A 5,924-nucleotide genomic window follows, 5' to 3' on the forward strand; every position below is an offset into this window, starting at 1 on the left:
CTTCATGGTGTATGCATCTATCAAAACATCATCATCATGATATGCCTTAAATATGTATAATTTTAACATGTCAATTATTCCACAATAAAGTTGGAAAAATGTGTTGCTTAATTTCTGAAAAATTGCCAATTTTTAGTTTTTCTTTTATTAATATCTTACTCTATTCTATTCCAAATACCTGGAGAAGATACTTTTTATAATTCCAATCTTTTAAAATATAGTGAAACTTGATTTCTGAACTTACACATGGTTTATTTTAGAGAATGTTCAATGTGCATTGGAGAAAAATGTGCAGTCTGCTATTTGTTGAAATGTTCTATATGTCAATTAGGTCTAGTTGGTATGATTGTGTTTTTCAAGTCCTCTATTTCCTTTTTGAACTTCTATCTCATTGATCAATCCATGATTGAAAGTAGAGATACTGAAGTCTTCAATTTTGATTGTAGAACTGTCTATTTTCCCCTTAATGTTGTCAATTTTTATCTCACTGGGACTCCTTTGCTTGGAGTATATATGTTTATAATAGGTATATTTTCTTGTTGGATTGATACTTTGATCAATATGTAATGTCATTTTTTATGTCTCATAAAAGCTTTTAGCCTGAAGTCTATTTTGCCTGGTGTTAGTATAATCACTCTACTTCTGTTTTGTTTGCCATTTACATGAAATATTCTTTTACATTTTTTTTACTTTCAATTTATTTGTGTTTTTAAATTTAAAGTGAGACTCTTAGAGACAACATATTGTTGGCTTGTATTTTCTTTTCTTTTTTTTTTTTTTAAAGGTCTTATTTATTTATTTTTTTTAATTTTTTATTGGATTATAGGTTTTGGGGTACATGAGCAGAGCATGCAAGACAGTTGCGTAGGTACACACATGGCAGTGTGCTTTGCTTTTCTTCTCCCCTTCACCCACATTTGGCATTTCTCCCCAGGCTATCCCTCCCCACCTCCCCCTCCCACTGGCCCTCCCCTTTTCCCCCCAATAGACCCCAGTGTTTAGTACTCCCCTTTCTGTGTCCATGTGTTCTCATTTTTCATCACCCACCTATGAGTGAGAATATGCGGTGTTTCATTTTCTGTTCTTGTGTCAGTTTGCTGAGGATGATGTTTTCCAGATTCATCCATGTCCCTACAAACGACACGAACTCATCATTTCTGATTGCTGCATAATATTCCATGGTGTATATGTGCCACATTTTTCCAATCCAGTCTATTATCAATGGGCATTTGGGTTGATTCCAGGTCTTTGCTATTGTAACCAGTGCTGCAATGAACATTCGTGTACATGTGTCCTTATAGTAGAACAATTTATAGTCTTTTGGATATATACCCAGTAATGGGATTGCTGGGTCAAATGGAATTTCTATTTCTAAGGCCTTGAGAAATCGCCACACCGTCTTCCACAATGGTTGAACTAATTTACACTCCCACCAACAGTGTAAAAGTGTTCCTTTTTCTCCACATCCTCTCCAGCATCTGTTGTCTCCAGATTTTTTAATGATCGCCATTCTAACTGGCGTGAGATGGTATCTCAATGTGGTTTTGATTTGCATCTCTCTGATGACCAGTGACGATGAGCATTTTTTCATATGATTGTTGGCCTCATATATGTCTTCTTTCGTAAAGTATCTGTTCATATCCTTTGCCCACTTTTGAATGGGCTTGTTTGTTTTTTTCCTGTAAATCTGCTTGAGTTGTTTGTAAATTCTGGATATCAGCCCTTTGTCAGATGGGTAGACTGCGAAAATTTTTTCCCATTCTGTTGGTTGCCGGTCCACTCTAGTGACTGTTTCTTTTGCCGTGCAGAAGCTGTGGAGTTTCATTAGGTCCCATTTGTCTATCTTGGCTTTTGTTGCCAATGCTCTTGGTGTTTTGTTCATGAAGTCCTTGCCTACTCCTATGTCCTGGATAGTTTTGCCTAGATTTCCTTCTAGGGTTTTCATGGTGCCAGGTCTTATGTTTAAGTCTTTAATCCATCTGGAGTTAATTTTAGTGTAAGGTGTCAGGAAGGGGTCCAGTTTCTGCTTTCTGCACATGGCTAGCCAGTTTTCCCAACACCATTTGTTAAACATGGAATCCTTGCCGCATTGCTTGTTTTTGTCAGGTTTATCAAAGATTGTATAGTTGTATGTATGTTGTGTTGCCTCCGGTGCCTCTGTTTTGTTCCATTGGTCTATATCTCTGTTTTGGTACCAGTACCATGCTGTTTTGATTACTGTAGCCTTGTAGTATAGTTTGAAATCCGGTAGTGTGATGCCCCCCGCTGTGTTCTTTTTGCTTAGAATTGACTTGGCTATGCGGGCTCTCTTTTGGTTCCATATGAAGTTCATGGTGGTTTTTTCCAGTTCTGTGAAGAAAGTCAATGGTAGCTTGATGGGGATAACATTGATTCTGTAAATTACTTTGGGCAGTATAGCCATTTTCACGATATTAATTCTTCCTAACCATGAACATGGAATGTTTCTCCATCTCTTTGTGTCCTCTCTGATTTCGTTGAGCAGTGGTTTGTAGTTCTCCTTGAAGAGGTCCCTTACGTTCCTTGTGAGTTGTATTCCAAGGTATTTTATTCTTTTTGTAGCAATTGCGAATGGCAGTTCGCTCTTGATTTGGCTTTCTTTAAGTCTGTTATTGGTGTAAACGAATGCTTGTGATTTTTGCACATTGATTTTATATCCTGAGACTTTGCTGAAGTTGCTTATCAGTTTCAGGAGTTTTTGGGCTGAGGCGATGGGGTCTTCTAGGTATACTATCATGTCGTCTGCAAATAGAGACAATTTGGCTTCCACCTTTCCTATTTGAATACCCTTTATTTCTTTTTCTTGCCTGATTGCTCTGGCTAGAACTTCCAGTACTATATTGAATAGGAGTGGTGAGAGAGGGCATCCTTGTCTAGTACCAGATTTCAAAGGGAATGCTTCCAGTTTTTGCCCATTCAGTATGATATTGGCTGTTGGTTTGTCATAAATAGCTTTTATTACTTTGAGATACGTTCCATCGATACCGAGTTTATTGAGGGTTTTTAGCATAAAGGGCTGTTGAATTTTGTCAAATGCCTTCTCTGCGTCAATTGAGATAATCATGTGGTTTTTGTTTTTGGTTCTGTTTATGTGGTGAATTACGTTGATAGACTTGCGTATGTTGAACCAGCCTTGCATCCCTGGGATGAATCCTACTTGATCATGATGAATAAGTTTTTTGATTTTCTGTTGCCATCGGCTTGCCAATATTTTATTGAAGATTTTTGCATCTATGTTCATCATGGATATTGGCCTGAAGTTTTCTTTTCTCGTTGGGTCTCTGCCGGGTTTTGGTATCAGGATGATGTTGGTCTCATAAAATGATTTGGGAAGGATTCCCTCTTTTTGGATTGTTTGAAATAGTTTTAGAAGGAATGGTACCAGCTCCTCCTTGTGTGTCTGGTAGAATTCGGCTGTGAACCCATCTGGACCTGGGCTTTTTTTGTGAGGTAGGCTCTTAATTGCTGCCTCAACTTCAGACCTTGTTATTGGTCTATTCATAGTTTCAGCTTCCTCCTGGTTTAGGCTTGGGAGGACACAGGAGTCCAGGAATTTATCCATTTCTTCCAGGTTTACTAGTTTATGTGCATAGAGTTGTTTGTAATATTCTCTGATGATGGTTTGAATTTCTGTGGAATCTGTGGTGATTTCCCCTTTATCATTTTTTATTGCATCTATTTGGTTGTTCTCTCTTTTATTTTTAATCAATCTGGCTAGTGGTCTGTCTATTTTGTTGATCTTTTCAAAAAACCAGCTCTTGGATTTATTGATTTTTTGAAGGGTTTTTCGTGTCTCAATCTCCTTCAGCTCAGCTCTGATCTTAGTAATTTCTTGTCTTCTGCTGGGTTTTGAGTTTTTTTGATCTTGCTCCTCTAGCTCTTTCAATTTTGACGATAGGGTGTCAATTTGGGATCTCTCCATTCTCCTCATATGGGCACTTATTGCTATATACTTTCCTCTAGAGACTGCTTTAAATGTGTCCCAGAGGTTCTGGCACGTTGTGTCTTCATTCTCATTGGTTTCGAAGAACTTCTTTATTTCTGCCTTCATTTCGTTGTTTACCCAGTCAACATTCAAGAGCCAGTTGTTCAGTTTCCATGAAGCTGTGCGGTTCTGGGTCGGTTTCTGAATTCTAAGTTCTAACTTGATTGCACTATGGTCTGAGAGGCTGTTTGTTATGATTTCAGTTGTTTTGCATTTGTTGAGCAGTGCTTTACTTCCAATTATGTGGTCAATTTTAGACTAGGTGTGATGTGGTGCTGAGAAGAATGTGTATTCTGTGGATTTGGGGTGGAGAGTTCTGTAAATGTCCACCAGGTTTGCTTGCTCCAGGTCTGAGTTCAAGCCCTGGGTATCCTTGTTGATTTTCTGTCTGGTTGATCTGTCTAGTATTGACAGTGGAGTGTTAAAGTCTCCCACTATTATTGTGTGGGAGTCTAAGTCCTTCTGTAAGTCATTAAGAACTTGCCTTATGTATCTGGGTGCTCCTGTGTTGGGTCCATATATGTTTAGGATCGTTAGCTCTTCTTGTTGTATCGATCCTTTTACCATTATGTAATGGCCTTCTTTGTCTCTTTTGATCTTTGTTGCTTTAAAGTCTATTTTATCAGAGATGAGAATTGCAACTCCTGCTTTTTTTTGCTTTTTATTAGCTTGGTAAATCTTCCTCCATCCCTTTATTTTGAGCCTTTGTGTATCCTTGCATGTGAGATGGGTTTCCTGGATACAGCACACTGATGGGTTTTGGATTTTTATCCAATTTGCCAGTCTGTGTCTTTTGATTGGTGCATTTAGTCCATTTACATTTAGGGTTAATATTGTTATGTGTGAATTTGATACTGCCATTTTGATTCTAAGTGGCTGTTTTGCCTGTTAGTTGTTGTAGATTCTTCATTATGTTGAAGCTCTTTAGCATTCAGTGTGATTTTGGAATGGCTGGTACTGATTGATCCTTTCTATGTGTAGTGCCTCTTTTAGGAGCTCTTGTAAAGCAGGCCTGGTGGTGACAAAATCTCTGAGTACTTGCTTGTTCGCAAAGGATTTTATTTTTCCTTCACTTCTGAAGCTCAGTTTGGCTGGATATGAAATTCTGGGTTGAAAGTTCTTTTCTTGAAGAATGTTGAATATTGGCCCCCACTCTCTTCTGGCTTGTAGTGTTTCTGCCGAGAGATCTGCTGTGAGTCTGATGGGCTTCCCTTTGTGGGTGACCCGACCTTTCTCTCTGGCTGCCCTTAGTATTCTCTCCTTTATTTCAACCCTGTTGAATCTGACGATTATGTGCCTTGGGGTTGCTCTTCTTGCGGAATATCTTTGTGGTGTTCTCTGTATTTCCTGCAATTGAGTGTTGGCTTGTCTTGCTAGGTGGGGGAAATTTTCCTGGATGATGTCCTGAAGAGTATTTTCCAGCTGGGATTCATTCTCTTCGTCCCCTTCTGGTACACCTATCAAACGTAGGTTAGGTCTTTTCACATAGTCCCACATTTCTTGGAGACTTTGTTCATTCCTTTTTGCGCTTTTTTCTCTGATCTTGGTTTCTCATTTTATTTCATTGAGTTGGTCTTCGACTTCAGATATTCTTTCTTCTGCTTGGTCAATTCGGCTATTTAAACTTGCGTTTGCTTCGCAAAGTTCTCGTCTTGTGTTTTTCAGCTCCTTTAATTCATTCATATTCCTCTCTAAGGTATCCATTCTTGTTATCATTTCCTCAAATCTTTTTTCAAATCTTTTTTCAAGGTTCTTAGTTTCTTTGCATTGATTTAATACATGATCTTTTAGCTCACAAAAGTTTCTCATTATCCATCTTCTGAAGTCTAATTCCCTCATTTCGTCACAGTCATTCTCTGTCCAGCTTTGTTCCCTTGCTGGTGAGGAGTTTTGGTCCTTTCTAGGAGGCGATGTGTTCTGG

Source organism: Callithrix jacchus, chromosome X (assembly GCF_049354715.1).
Source record: "Callithrix jacchus isolate 240 chromosome X, calJac240_pri, whole genome shotgun sequence".
NCBI lineage: Eukaryota > Metazoa > Chordata > Mammalia > Primates > Cebidae > Callithrix > Callithrix jacchus.